Below are 14,379 nucleotides of genomic sequence, written 5' to 3' on the forward strand. Positions count from 1 at the left end.
ATGCTCAATTCTCAGTCCTCATCTCTATGACTGCTCAGCCACATTTAACGCTCCTTTCTTGAAACTTTCTTTTGACTTCCACAACGCCTCAATCTCCTGGTTTTGTCTCCTTTGCCAGCCCTTTCTCTTCTTAGTGTCCTTTGCTGGTTCCTCCTGCCGTTGAATTGCCCGGGGCTCCATCCTGGAACATCTCTCCTCCATCTAGTCTCTCTCCCTTAGTGATGTTGACTAGTCCCAACATGCAAAATATCTTCCTTATACATAAATACCATCTTAACGGTGGTCCCCAGATTTATATTTTTTAAATCCCCAAAACCCCTTCTCTGAGCTCCAGACCTGCATCCTGCATATCTGACTGCCTACTTAACGTCTCCACTTGGGTATCGAAACCTGTCTGAAAGTTAACATGTCCAAAGCAGAACTTTTGAGTCTTTTCCCCCTAAATTTGCTCTTGTACTTGAGAAAGAAAAAGCAGCCCTTGCCATCGGGGAACCAGTCTGACAATTACATCTAGGCATTATTGTTGGTTAGAAGCTGGCCTGGTGTTCACAGGTTGGTCACGTTATTCTCGTGTTGCACGTAATCCATCTCACGGAACGCCAACATCGGATTAGTTTAGTGACAAGACGTGTCTCTGTGATCATGATGAAGTGAGACAAAACAAGACCACTGTGTAACATTATCTAAGTACAGACAAAAACAAGGTCATTGTGAAACTCACAAATTCCAAACATTCTCCTTTCCCAGCTAACTGCTACTTCTCTCCCTCCTTATAGCTTTAGTCTTCCTTCATTCTAGATAAGAGTTGATAAGATACCCAATCATACCCCTCCTAATAGCATCCAATCCAGAGCAAATGATCACTTCCTTGGCCCCTCCCCCAAATCACCTAAGAGAAGCTCTAATCCTTCAATAAGTGCTTTCTAACACCTCTTATTGAGACACCCATGGTTCCCAGTGGTATGAATTCTCCCTTGTTGCCATGAGTCTTAAACCCAACTTGTTCAACCACAGGTTTGTTCCTGGTGGTCTTTGGTAGGAGGGCATTGCCCTATTAATCTTCCCTACTTCTTCTTCCCCTTCTCTTTCTCCTCCTTCTCCTTCTTCTTCTTTCTTCTCCTTCCTTCTTCTTCTTCTTTCTTCTCCTTCCTTCCTCTTCTTTTTCTTTCTTCCCCTTCCTCCTCCTCCTCCTCCTTCTTCTTCTTCTTCTTCTTCTTCTTCTTCTTCTTCTTCTTCTTCTTCTTCTTCTTCTTCTTCTTCTTCTTCTTCTTCTCCTTCTCCTCCTCCTCCTCCTCCTCCTCCTCCTCCTCCTCCTCCTCCTCCTCCTCCTCCTCCTCCTTCTCCTTCTCCTTCTCCTCCTTCTCCTTCTCCTTCTCCTTCTTCTCCTTTTTCTTCTTCTTGTAAATGGTACTACCATTATTTATCCAGCTGCTTAGGCCAAAACAGGAGTCACACTGATTCTCCATTTCCCCTTACCCTTCCACATTCAATTTAGGAGCCAAGTCCTTTCAACTGTACTTCCAAAAGGAATTCTGCATATAACCATTTCTCATGATCTTCACTTCTACCACCCTAGTCTATTACCTCCATCATTTCTTACCTGGTTTAATATAACACTTTCTAACTGTTCTTCTTGCCTTTGCCCTTCACCCCTTGCAGTTAGCTCTTCACACGATAGCCAGAGCAGAGTTAAAGTATAAAGCAGATCATGTCTCATCTCTACCTAAGGCCCTCCATTGAATTACCCACACAATTAGAATGCAATCCCAACTCCTCCCCATGGTCAACAAGACCTCTCTAAACCTCATCTCCTGGATACCCTTCCCTCTTGCTCACTAAACTCAAGTTATGCTAATCTTTTTGCTGTTCCTCGAAAACATCAAGCTCACTGCTGCCTCAGAGCCTTTGCATGTGCTGTTTCTCTGCCTGGAATATTCTTCCTCCATATCTTCTCATGGCTGTTTTCCTTCTCATCATTCAAGTCTCAGATTAAATGCCACTTCCCCAGAGGCCCTCCTTGACCATCCTATCTACAGTTGCTCCTTTCTCCCAGCTCCCACCCTACTCTCTATCCCATTACCTTGTTTATTTTAATTTCACAGTATGAAGCACTGTACCATGTTTGTTTACCTACTGGTTTATTACCATTCTCTCCCATTTAGGCTGTAAGTTCCACGAAGGCAGGGATTTTCTTCAGGCCAATTAAAAAATTTTAAATGTATTTTGATAATTTTGGAGGAGTATAATGAACGTTAAAAAGTGCACACATTTAAAATATACAATGTGAGGGGCGCCTGGGTGGCTCAGTCGTTGAGCATCTGACTTTTGATTTTGGCTCAGGTTATGATCTTGGGGTCGTGAGATCAAGCCCTGCATCGGGCTCTGCACTGGATGTGGAGCCTGCTTGGTATTCTCTCTCTCCCTCTCCCTCTGACCCCCTTCCCCCCTCATGTACTCTCTCTCTCTCTCTCCAAAAAAAAATGTTTTAAAATATATAATGTGATTGATTTTGACATATGTATACACCCGTGAAATCATCACCAAAATCAAGTTAATGAATAAGATATTTCCATCACCACCAAAAATTTTCCCTTGATCCTTTGTGCCTTCTTCCTACTGGTCCAGACAACCAGTAATTTGCTTTTTGTCACTATTGCTTAATTCGCATTTTCTAGAATTTTATATAAATGTAATCATGCAGTATGCACTTCCTTTACTAAGCACACTGATTTTGACACTCATGTTGTTGCATGTATTAATAGTTTGTTTCTTCTTATTACTCAGTAATTGTAGGATGTACCAGAGTTTGTTTATCTATTCACCTGCTGAAGGATATTGGGTTGTTCCCAGTTTTTTTGCAATGATGAACTAAGCTTCTACGAACATTTGTGGGCAAGTCTTTGTGTGGATATATGTTGAATGCAGGGATTTTGTGGGTCTGGTTCTTTACAACATCTCCCATGCCAGGCACTTGCCTAATATTTATACAGTATGTGGTAGTTAAATATCCTTTGAATGAATAAGTGAGCTTTCCTTTTTAGCTCAGGTCTGCGGGCATTTCCTCTATGCCTGTGCCCACCCAAGAATCCTTCACCTCCCGAACTTTTGTCCTATTTCTGCCTTTCCAATCTGCAGCCCTGGGTGACCCCTTGAAGGTGCCTGTTTCCACGGTTGGCTTGTTGGAGAAACCCTACTCATCGGGTTCACTGCCAATGCATGCTCTCTACCCTAAGCTGGCCCCTCTGGCTGTTCAACAATCCATTCATTCCTCGCTTGCTGACTCCCTATCACATTCCCTACAGCAGCTGCTCCAAACTTCCTGCCCTCTCCTCAAGCCCCCAGCCCTATCCCTCCCGCTCATTCTCAGGAGATGACTTCACCTCCTTCATTACTGAAAAGATTGAGGCCAAATGACAGAAGCTTCTTCAGCTTCCATCCGACCCAACTGCACACAGCCATCTCAAACTCTTCCGACGCTCAGGAAGACATGCTCCTTCACCTTGCCAAGGTTAAGCTTTCTGCTGGTGTGCTTGATCCTAGCCCCAACTATAATGATCTTAATAATAACAGCCAAAGAAAATGTATTTAGCTCTCGATATGGACCACACACTGGGCCAAGCACTAAGAAAACAACTCTTATATTTATTGAAGAAAATGTCTTTAACATGTACCATTTTTCCCCCTAAGCTTAAAAACCCATTAGTTTTTTTTTTTTACAAAAGTATTGCAAACACTAAGGACTTGGCATATGTTACCTAATCCAATCCTCACAGCCAGATTGTAGCATAGTACTATTTAAAACAACAACAACAACAACAACAACAACAACAGAGAAGGAGACCGGTGATCAGACAAGTTAACTACCTTCCTTTGGGTCATATAGCTAGTAAGTGGTGGAGCTAGGACTCGAACTAAGATCTAAATCCAGAACTCTCTCTTGCCTTCTTTCCTCCCCCTCTCCCTCTTGCTTTCTTTTTCCTTGAGGTTCAGAGGGTTCTCTTAATCCTACTCCTTAGTCCATGGCCTATTCACACCCTTAGCCACAATATAAAGCAACTATAAGAAAAAGTGAAGTAAAGGAGAAGAGAGGCACACTAGGGAAAGACATGAAGGGTCTTGCCAGACTAAGGAGTTCGAACTTCATCCTGTGGGCAGGGATCCCTAAACCTAAGTAAGCACTCTGTGGCGTGCTTGTTAGTAGAGTATGTCCCTAGGTCCCACCCTCAGACCTACTGGATCAGTGCCTTTGGGGGTATGCAAAAGTGGAAACATCAAAGATCACTTAGGAGGCTCTGATGGTATTCCAGTGGCCTGGACTATGGTGGTAAGCTGTGCAAGTGGAGAGACACAGATAGTTTTCATTATTATTATTATTGTGGTAAAATACACATAAAATAAAATCTACCATTTCAACTGTTTAAAGGGTGCCATCCAGGGGCGCCTGGGTGGGTCAGTCGATTAAGCATCCGACTCTTGATTTCAGCTCAGGTCATGATCTCAGGGTCGTGGGATCAAGCTCTAGCCGGGCTCTGAGCTGAGCATGGAGCCTGCTTGGGATTCTCTCTCTCTCTCTCTCTCTCTCTCTCTCTCTCTCTCTCTCTCTCTCTCTCCCCTGCTCCCTCTGCCCCTCCTCCCAATGTGCGCTTGTGCTCTCTCTAAATAAATAAACAAACAAACAAATAAATAAATAAAATAAAGTGTGCGGTTCAGTGGCATTTACTCCATTCACGTGGTGCTCAACCACAATCCATTTCAGAACATTTACATGGCCCAGATTATAGAATCTGAAAAGGTAGGACAGGTAGTGCTGTGTAACCAATGGGGTATCCATGGTGAGTGAAAGGGAGGGTTTGGATGGCATACTGATACTGATCGGGGTGGTGGCGATCTCCAACAGAGATGAGTAAATAACAAGTGGGATCTTGCATGGGTAGAAATTAAGGAGACATGAAGGCAATTATGGACATGGTGAGTTTCTTAGTGACCTTCAGGGCAGAAATATGATGCAACCAGTTGGAGTGGATCTGACGTGCAGGTGGAAGTTAGGGCCAGGGGTGTGGGGGCAGACTATGTAACAGCAAACATTTGCATGAGGCTCACTGCTTGTCAGACACTGGATTAGTGCACTATGTACATGATCCCCAGGAGTCCTCATGTTACAGATGAGCAAACAGAGGTACAGTGTAACTCGCCAAAGTTACTAGCATGTGACAGAGAGGAGATTAGAACTCAGGCAGACTGACTTTAGGGCCAGTGCTCATCGCCATTATGCTGTGCTGCCCCTCCCAGAGGCCATTTCATCGGCAGAGGGATAATACTTGAATCCAGGAGGGTAGAGGCAAGGCCCAGGACAGAGTCTTAAGGAAAATCTACATCTATGGGGGAGGGGAAAGGCGTAAGAGGAGTCCACTGGATAAGACAGAGAAGAAGAGATCAGAAGGAACCAGGAAAATGGGGAAATTGCAGAGGCCAGAGGAGCGAGAGTTTCAAGAAGGATGGAGTGCCTGATACTGCAAATGTGTTATAACTGAAGGGTTGAGAAGAGGCCACTGGATTTGCTGGTGATTGTCACTGGTCACCTTCCAGATGGCTGGTTAGTGGGGAATAGGGAAAGGGTTAGGGAGTGATTTGGTGGTAGGAACGGCAGGCAGCTAGTGTGGGCTGTTCTTGAGAGTCTTGGAAACGAATTGAAGGGGAAAGATAATTGATAAAGTTTTGGAAGGAGTCAGCGCAGCCCTTTGGATCATGCAGACAGATCACACTCCTGTCCTGCCACTTACGTGCCGAGTGACCTTGGGGTAAGTGAGTTAGCTTCTGGGAGCCTGTTTGCTCATGGCAATAATAGGGCCTACCCGTTATAACCAGGTTAACAAGTGAGAAGATGCATGTACAATGTTCACTGATGAGCTCTGGTTATTAGTTGCTCAATAAATGCCAATGATTCTAGTTCAGCGATCTTGAGTATTCAGGAAATTCTGGAAGCCAGCCTCTTCAGGGTCTTTGAGATCAGTGATGACCAGACAAGAATTGCCAACTGCTCTCAGTAGGAAGACCCTTTTGGGAGTCACCTCAGACTGGAGTCAAGTCATGGGAGTTAAACTCAAATCCCAACAGCTTAAGCTAGATGGCTCTTCAACCCATTACCTCCCGTACAGTGAAATGGGTATAGCTTGTGTGCACTCTGTGAGTGACTAGGTAGAGAGCCAGAACTCTGAAGGGGGGATGACTTATCACAGACCATTCTCTGGCCTAGGTTTTCTAAGCACCTAACGGAGCAAATAAAGCTGAAAGCATCTTGGCATTAGTTGTTTAGGGAGATTTGCCCACTTGCAAGATGGGGAATTCTCTCTCCCTCTCTCTCCCTCCCTCCCTCTCTCTTTCAAGCTTCCATAACCTCAACACAAATATTATGTCTTCTTAAAAGCAAGAATACGACACAATGCATGCAATGCCCAAATCCTCAGTGTTACTGATTTTTTTTCTTTCTGTGTTCTGAGTGTGTTTAAGGATCTTGCAAGAACCCAAGGTCAGAAGCATCTGTTGTTCGGGTTGTTATCTCTAAGAGCTGTAGGAAAAAAAAAAAATCTGAAATCTGCATTGACTTCATGTCATTCCTTGAAAGTTGCTTTCATGTAAAAAACTTTCTCTCCTGCCATCTTCCTCTCCTCAAACTTTGACGCCTCGTGACCCAAAGACAGACTTGTGCTTACTGGAGATCTCCTAGATGAGGATCAACAGGAGTCCATCAGAGACAGGCCTTCCCCAGGGAAAATTCTGCCCGCACTCAAGGCATACAGTGGCATTCATGAAGCCCAGCTCCTGGGGCTCGCACGTGACTTCTGTGCCCACCTTACAGAGCCACTGAGAACATGTGCTGTCTGAGAAACATGTAGGCTTCTAGGAGTTTCTCCAAAAAAGCAACCGACACGTAAAGGGGATGTTACACTTCTCCTCTGTGTTTCCCTCTCTACCCAACCCCCATTTTTTTTTTTTATCTCCCTTGTCTTTGTTCTTCTGCTCCATTCCCTTGAGTCGTTGGAGTGACCACCCATGGTTACAACCTTTCCTGCTCTGTCATCTAGGTCAGTGTCAGAACTGATTGCCAGTTGGAAAGCCTTTCTCCCATGGCTGAAGTTGCTGCCTGTGCACATCCGGTGACACTGACTAGAGCTTTCCAAAGTGGGAGACTGTTTCAGCAGAGAACTAGAATCTGAGCAAAATGCCTGGAAGGGGAGATGGCGGGGCGGGGGGGCGGGGGGCAAGTGGTTTCTGTAGCAGATTCAGGGAAGCCTGGCACTGAGCCCTGTCAACTGATCAGAAGGGAGCCCCGGGCTTTGGTGAAACAAGCCCGCTCTTATCCATCTATAGAAAAGCAGCATTTCTCCTCCAAACCCAGACCCAATCCAAATACACTGACAGAGCCTATTTCTCATCATGTTCACTCCTTCAGGGAGCAGAAAGGCCCCTCCACTGGCTGCCGGAGCCCTGTCTTCCACATGCACTGGTCGTCCTTTGGGAAAGAAGAAAGATATTTCAGAGAGGTAGAGCCCCAGTATCTGAACGGAATGTGAGTTCTGCCTTTGGTGCCTCTCTGGGCAATTGTGCATGGTCCTGTGACCCAAAGGCCTCCCGGCCCTTTCAGCCTTTGACTCTGGGTCACGCTTAGAGTTATGTGCAAGGTTTGTACACGTCCCCATCCCTCAATGGCTCCAGGCAGGAATTTGGCCCCCCCTCCGAGAGCCCCCCACTTATTTCTGAGAATCCCCCAAAGTGATGCCTTCCATGCCCCTGTAAACCACTCTGCCGGTTCTACTCACTGCCCTGCTCTCTCCTTTCTACTCCAGATCCCATTGTCCACTTGTGCTATTGCTGCTGAGGGTGGCCATCGGGACCATGCTGATGTCCTAGGGACCTGTGTTCCTCTGAGAGCCACTGGAGAGCGGAGCTATGGGCCGAGGCTGGACAAACCATCCTTTCTCTCATTCTCTTCCACGCGGGGTTTAGTGGGGCCCAAAGCTAGGCCCGCTTATGCCTCGAGTCTCATAAAGTCACCAGCGAATTGATCCATCAGCCCCTGAACCTCAGCGCTCACCAAATAGCTTACAACATCTGTGGCTTTCTGTCTGCTTTTTTCACTGGAGGGGCTTCAACGCAGCCCCGTGGGCCAGAAGGGGACCAGGAGCCAGGCCAGTCTCCCAAGTCGATCTCTTCTCTGCTCAGTTAAGACCCCATTTGCCCCCGCCTGTGCCCTCCCCCCGCCCCCGCAAACAGTTTATCTCCTCTACTGCAAGCAATCTTTTTTTCCTCTTACCTTCAGGGCAGGTTATTAGCAGCTTGGCACCGTATACAGGGCATCTCAGACATTTCCACTCTAAGGCAGAGTCTTTGCTTTTATAGCTGCATAATTCGAAGAAGAAGCAACTTGGAGGAGGACCTGGAGTCCGAGACAGGCGTTTGTGTTTGCTTCTATTTCTTAAAGAAGGGAGAGGTGTGAGTCCATAGACAGGGAGCAGGTGAAGATGCAGGAGAGTGAAGGGGATAACAGCTGGAGCCAGGTCCGGGGGTGAACGGCAAAGGTTGGGACCCCCTCCCCTTCCCTTGGGGACAGAAGGAGAGAGGGAGCACTAGATGGGGACCCACTGTGTTAGGGGATTTGGGAGGGGCGGGGCAGGAAGTTGAGCATTCCCACCTGATAATTTCTGTTCTGTCTGTGAAATGAGAGAGTGGGAACGGGAGGGATGGCGACCAGAGTTTTGATAAAAGTGAGGAATGTCTGAAATTGTTGTTGTGGGGGAGGTTTGAACGGACTAATTAGGAAACCAAAAGGATCATGGGGCAGCAGTAAGGCCCAGTTGAGATCGGTAGTCATGACTGTAGAGTATGGAACCATCTGCCGAGCTGTGCATGTCTCCAGCAGGGCTTGGCAACAGGCATGGAGAAAGAAGTTCTCCCTTCTCTTAAGTGGAAATAACTATTTCTGCCCTTTCTTGGTAATGGAAAAGGCCCTGGGCTAGGACTGAGGAGACCCGGGTTCAAGCCCAGTGTTTCATCATTATCTGTGTGGCCGTGAGACCGTCAATGTGCCCTTTTTACATCTCCTGTCTGATCTACCTCAAAGGGCTGTGATGTGAAAGAAAGACCATGGGGAACACGACAAAAGCCATACACAGAGCAGGAAAATGGCAAAACCCAAGAAAATGGAAAACACTTCCACCATAAACGCTTTGAAAGCTACTTTGTGGGAAAGCTAAAATTAAGACAAAACATTTGCAAGACGTATTACAAAGAGCATTCATGAATCAAAAGAAAAAGTAGAAAAAATGGGCAAAAAGAATGAGTAAGCAATGAATGGAACTGCAAAGAGCCATAAACACAGAAAAGATGTTCAGCCTCGCTAATACAGAAATTCAAATGGAAACAAACAATAATTGTGTATTTTTTTCACCTCTCAGATTTATGAAAATTAAAACAAATAAGTGATAATGAGTGTTGGTCAAGGTGTGGGGACGCACACATTCTCATACACTGTTGGTGGGAGTGCAAACTGGCACAATATTTTTAACCCAGGAATTCCATTTCTAGCAAATGATGCCACAGGTATACTCGCACAGGTGCACAGATAGCTGCGTAACCATAGCCCCTGTGTCAAAAAGCGAGCCGCCAAAAACCCTTGTGGACAACTCAGATTTCCTTCAAAAGAAAATTAATTATTATATAAACATATGATGGAGGGGCGCCTGGGTGGCTCTGTCGGTTAAGCGTCTGACTCTTGATTTTGGCTCAGGTCATGATCTGGGGATCCTAGGATTGAGCCCCACGTTGGGCTCCGTGCTGGGTGTGGAGTCTGCTAGGGATTCTCTCTCTCTCCCTCTGCCCCTCCCCCCCACCTCCCTGCATGTGCACACGCAAGTGCACATGCTCTCTCTCTCTAAAAAAAAGAATTTTATGTTAACTTGAACTTCAAAGAAAGTTTGACATCTGTACTCTTCCCAAAACACTTCAGTATGCATATTATTTACCAGATTTCAGTATTTCTTTACAGTTACTTTTTTCCTTTCTGTGATAAAATGTATACGCAATGAATTGCACAAATCTTAAGTGCACGATTCAACAGATCGTGACAAATGGATACACCTGTGTCACCCGAGTGTCTAGCGAGACATTGAACGTTACCATCACCCCAGAAAGTTCCCTTATGCCTAGTCCAGTCAATCACCATCCCACCCCCTTTTGTCGCTTTGAAAATAAATAAATAAACTTTGACTTTTAGAATATTTTAAAGTTTCCAGAAAAACTGCAAAGATAGTACAGGGTTTTTGTGTACCTGCACACCTAGTTTCCCCTGCTGATAACTTCTTATATCACTGTGGTATATTTGTCCCAACTAATGAATCGACATTGACACATTATTAACTGGGGTCCACATTTTATTCAGATTTCACTAGTTTTTCCACTAGTTTCTCTGTTCCAAGATGCCATCCAGGATACCGCATTATACTTAGTTACCTCTTTTGGCTCCTCCGGGCTGTGACAGTTTTTCAGGTTTTCCCAGTTTTTGATGGCTTTGACAGTTTTGAGGAGTACCCGTCAGGTATTTTATACAATGTCCTTCAATTTAGGCGTGACTGGTGTGTTTCTCATGGTTAGACTGTGGTCCGGTAACTTTTCCATATTTATAATAATCGTGTTTGGGGCGCCTGGGTGGCTCAGTCATTAAGCGTCTGCCTTCAGCTCAGGTCATGATCCCAGGGTCCTGGGATGGAGCCCCGCGTCCGGCTCCCTGCTCCGCAGGAAGCCTGCTTCTCCCTCTCTCACTCACCCTGCTTGTGTTTCCTCTCTCTCTGTGTCTATCTCTGTCAAATAAATAAAATCTTTTAAAAAAATAATAATCGTGCTTAACTTTCGTAGTCGTACTTGACGATACATATTTCAAGGCACAGTGGTGGGTGCTGATGAGGAGGAGAGAGGTGGCTGATGGTAAGTTATTAAAAAGAAGCACTTTGAGCAACTTGGGGAAAAGAAAATGAGAATGTAGAGAGCTATGGTTGCACAGGGTGGTCCAGGCTGACCATGGGTGGGCACGTCCGTAACCTGCCTGAGAAGCTACGGAGGACATGTGAGGGGAGAGATTCCCCAAAGGGGACCGAGATCTTTCCATAACAAATGTCTCCTAAATCAAGAAGCTTTCCTAATCTTGAAGGATTGACTATTCAGCACCCCATCAAGTGAGAATTCCTCACCACCTTCTGGGCAGAGAGTGACTTCAAGCTGGCTAGTAAAACCAGTTCTGGGAATGCTGGGTCTATTTTAGGAACATTTGGACATATTCTGCAGCATCATATTTAGACTCTGGCAAAACAAGTGAAGGTTCAAAGAAATAATCCTTGGCTTCCTCCTTACACCCCACATTTTCGTCTCCAGAATAGTACGTTCTGAGCAGAGACAGAGAGTGTGCGGGCTGGCTGGTTAACCATTATAACACTTGGCCATCCATGGGGGGTCGACCTGGATTTGAAAGAGCAAGTGCCCATTATGCGGGGTTAATGGGGGCAGAGAGGGATCAAGTCAGTGAAATGTGAGAGAATCAATATGTGGAATGCTTGAGGATAGCACATTCACACATTTCACAGAGGAAGGAGGCTAGGGTTACACCCAGCAACTGCAGATGCTGGATGAAACAACAACAACAACAACAACAACAACACAACCTTAAACATTTGCTATTTGCTGGCTGCCTCCAGCACCCCCAAAGGCCTCGCAAGCAAGTCTTGGTGTCCTTTCTCGGTTCTCGCTGGGTATCTATCTGTGACTTAAGACCCCCCTCTAAAATCCCTCCACTCGCCTCTGATCTGCCAAGTGACTTGGAAGATGGGGGGCTTGGGTGGGTCGGGTGTGCGTGTTTCACTCTCCAAGTGAAGGTGTGCCCCACGGGAATGTGGGGGGGGGCCCACAGCAGGCTGGTGGAAAATGAGCAAACAGCTGGAGACACTCCAAGGCAAGATAGAATTTTAGTTCCGGCACTGGTGGGGGCAGGAAGGCGAGATGGGGGGGAGCGGGTTGGAGATGGTGGAAGGAGATGGAATCTAGGAACCTCTGCGGCTGTTAAGGCTCAGCACCTGGTCTAAGGCTCTGCACACAACTGACACATTAATTAATGTTCTAATAATAACTAAGATGTGTTGAGAACTTAAATTTTCCCAGGCCCTATACACTCGTATACACCATCATCTTAAGTCTCTCTCTTTTTTCTCTTTCTTTCTCTGCTTCTTCAGTACCCCGTGGGAGGGGTAATAATCTTGTCCCCGGTTTACAAATAAGACACCGAACCCCAGAGTGGTCAAGTAGCTTGCCCAAGGTCACAATTAGCAAGTGGCAGGGTTGGGATCAGAATGCGGGGCCTGCCTGCTCAACCTTTTCCCTTGGGCCAAACTCCTGGGCCTGGATGGGCAGGGTGGGCTGGATAAGGGGGCTCAGTTCCTAGCTGATGTCTCCAGCTGCACGCTTTTCCTTCCCCGAGTTGGGCCTCCAGCCCTCCCTGGGAGTAGTCCTCCGGTCTCTAGCCCCCTGGTCTGTCCATCCACGGGGTGTGGTGAGAGGAGCCTTCCACTCACTCCCTTTCAAAGGCATAGACACAGACCACAAGCTGGTGGTTGCCAGAGGACAGGGCGGTGGGGGCAGGGGATGGGTGAAATAGACGAAGGGGATTAAGAGGCACAAACTTCCAGTCTTAAAACAAGCCACGGGGCTTTACTGTTAAGCATAGAGAATATAGGGAAGATAATTGTAATAACTTTGTATGGTGACGATGGTAACTGGACGTATCTTGGTGATCATTTGGAAATATATAAAAATATCGGATCGCTACGTTGTGCTCCTGAAACTAACATAATAGTGTGTGTCAATTGTAATTCAATTAAAAAAAGGGCGGGGCGCAGCGGGCGCCGGAATGGGACGCGCCGGCTTATCGGGTCCCGCTCCCGTCCTGTTCTCTGTGATCCACCACGCGTCCTCACCTCCTCCTCCAGATTCTCACTCTCTTGTAACAAGAGGTACTTGCTGCGTCTGAGCTTAATGGCTCAGGGGGTGGGGGGCGCTTGCCTAGGCAGAAGCAGGATGGGGTGCAGCCCGAGCCTCCGCCGGGATGTCTCCTGGCAAGCCGGCTCCTGCACCGGCGGCCTCCCCACTCCTGCCTTTTTTGCTTTGCTTTCTGCAGCCCCTGCTCCCATCTGCGTGTATTCAGAGGCTTGCTCTCCTCGCCTTAGGTATGGCTTCCGAAAATTTCTCCGCGAGCTCCTGTTTCTTCCCACGTTAGCTGAGCCCCAGTCACTCGAGGCCGCGGCAGGCAGCTGGCCGCAGGCGCAGGGATTAGCAGCTCCCCGGCTGCGCTGAGCTCCAGCACCGGCTCTCCGCGCCCCGCAGCCCCATCCTCCTCTGCCACGCAGCGCTTGCTTTCTCTCCTCTCCCCTCCCCTCCCCTCCTCTCCTCCCCTCCCCTCCCCCACGCAGTGCTTGCCTTCTCTTCTCTTCTCTTCTCTTCTCTTCTCTTCTCTTCTCTTCTCTTCTCTTCTCTTCTCTTCTCTTCTCTCTTCTCGTCTCGTCTCGTCTCGTCTTGTCTCGTCTCCTCTCGTCTCCTCTCCTCTCTTCTCCCTTCCCTTCCCTTCCCTTTCCCCCTTCCCTTTCCCTTCCTTTCCCCTTTCCTTTCCCTTCCCCTTTCCCCTTTTCTTTTCCCTTCCCTTCTCTTTCTTTTGTCCCAACCCTCTTTCTTTCTGGCTGGCTTCTGTCCTGCTTTCTCTTCTTCCTTTTTCACCTTCCTCAATTGCTTTTTGCTCTGCGCTTTTTTTTTTTTTTTTTTTTTATTTCATTTTTTTTATTAATTAATTTAAAGATTTTTTTGGAAAAAAGCTTCTCCTTCCTGTGTAATTTTTGGAGTACAACCCGTGTTAATAGTTTGTTGTCCATTCACACTTTTCTCCATGAGTATAGTAACATGCATGCTCTCTCTCTCTTTCTCTCTCTCTCTCACACACCCACAAATTTAGTTTAAGTTTGTTTTTTTTTTTTTTAAAGATTTTATTTGGCAGGGAGAGACAGCGAGAGAGGGAACACAAGCAGGGGGAGTGGGAGAGGGAGAAGCAGGGAGAGGGAGAAGCAGGCTTCTCGCGAAGCAGGGAGCCCAGTGTGGGCTCGATCCCAGGACCCTGGGATCATGACAGGAGCCGAAGGCAGATGTTTAACGACTCAGCCACCCAGGCACCCCTTAGTCTAAGTTTTGATGTGGGCTTTCTTCAGATTGAAGATGTCACCTAAACTGCAGATTGTTCTTGGTTATTTGCAAACTTCTGGCTTGCCACATATCCCTTTCATAAATATATCAGGATAG

This window comes from Callorhinus ursinus, unplaced genomic scaffold, assembly GCF_003265705.2.
Source record: "Callorhinus ursinus isolate GAN/ISIS: 27379988/994484 unplaced genomic scaffold, GSC_fseal_2.0 scaffold65, whole genome shotgun sequence".
NCBI lineage: Eukaryota > Metazoa > Chordata > Mammalia > Carnivora > Otariidae > Callorhinus > Callorhinus ursinus.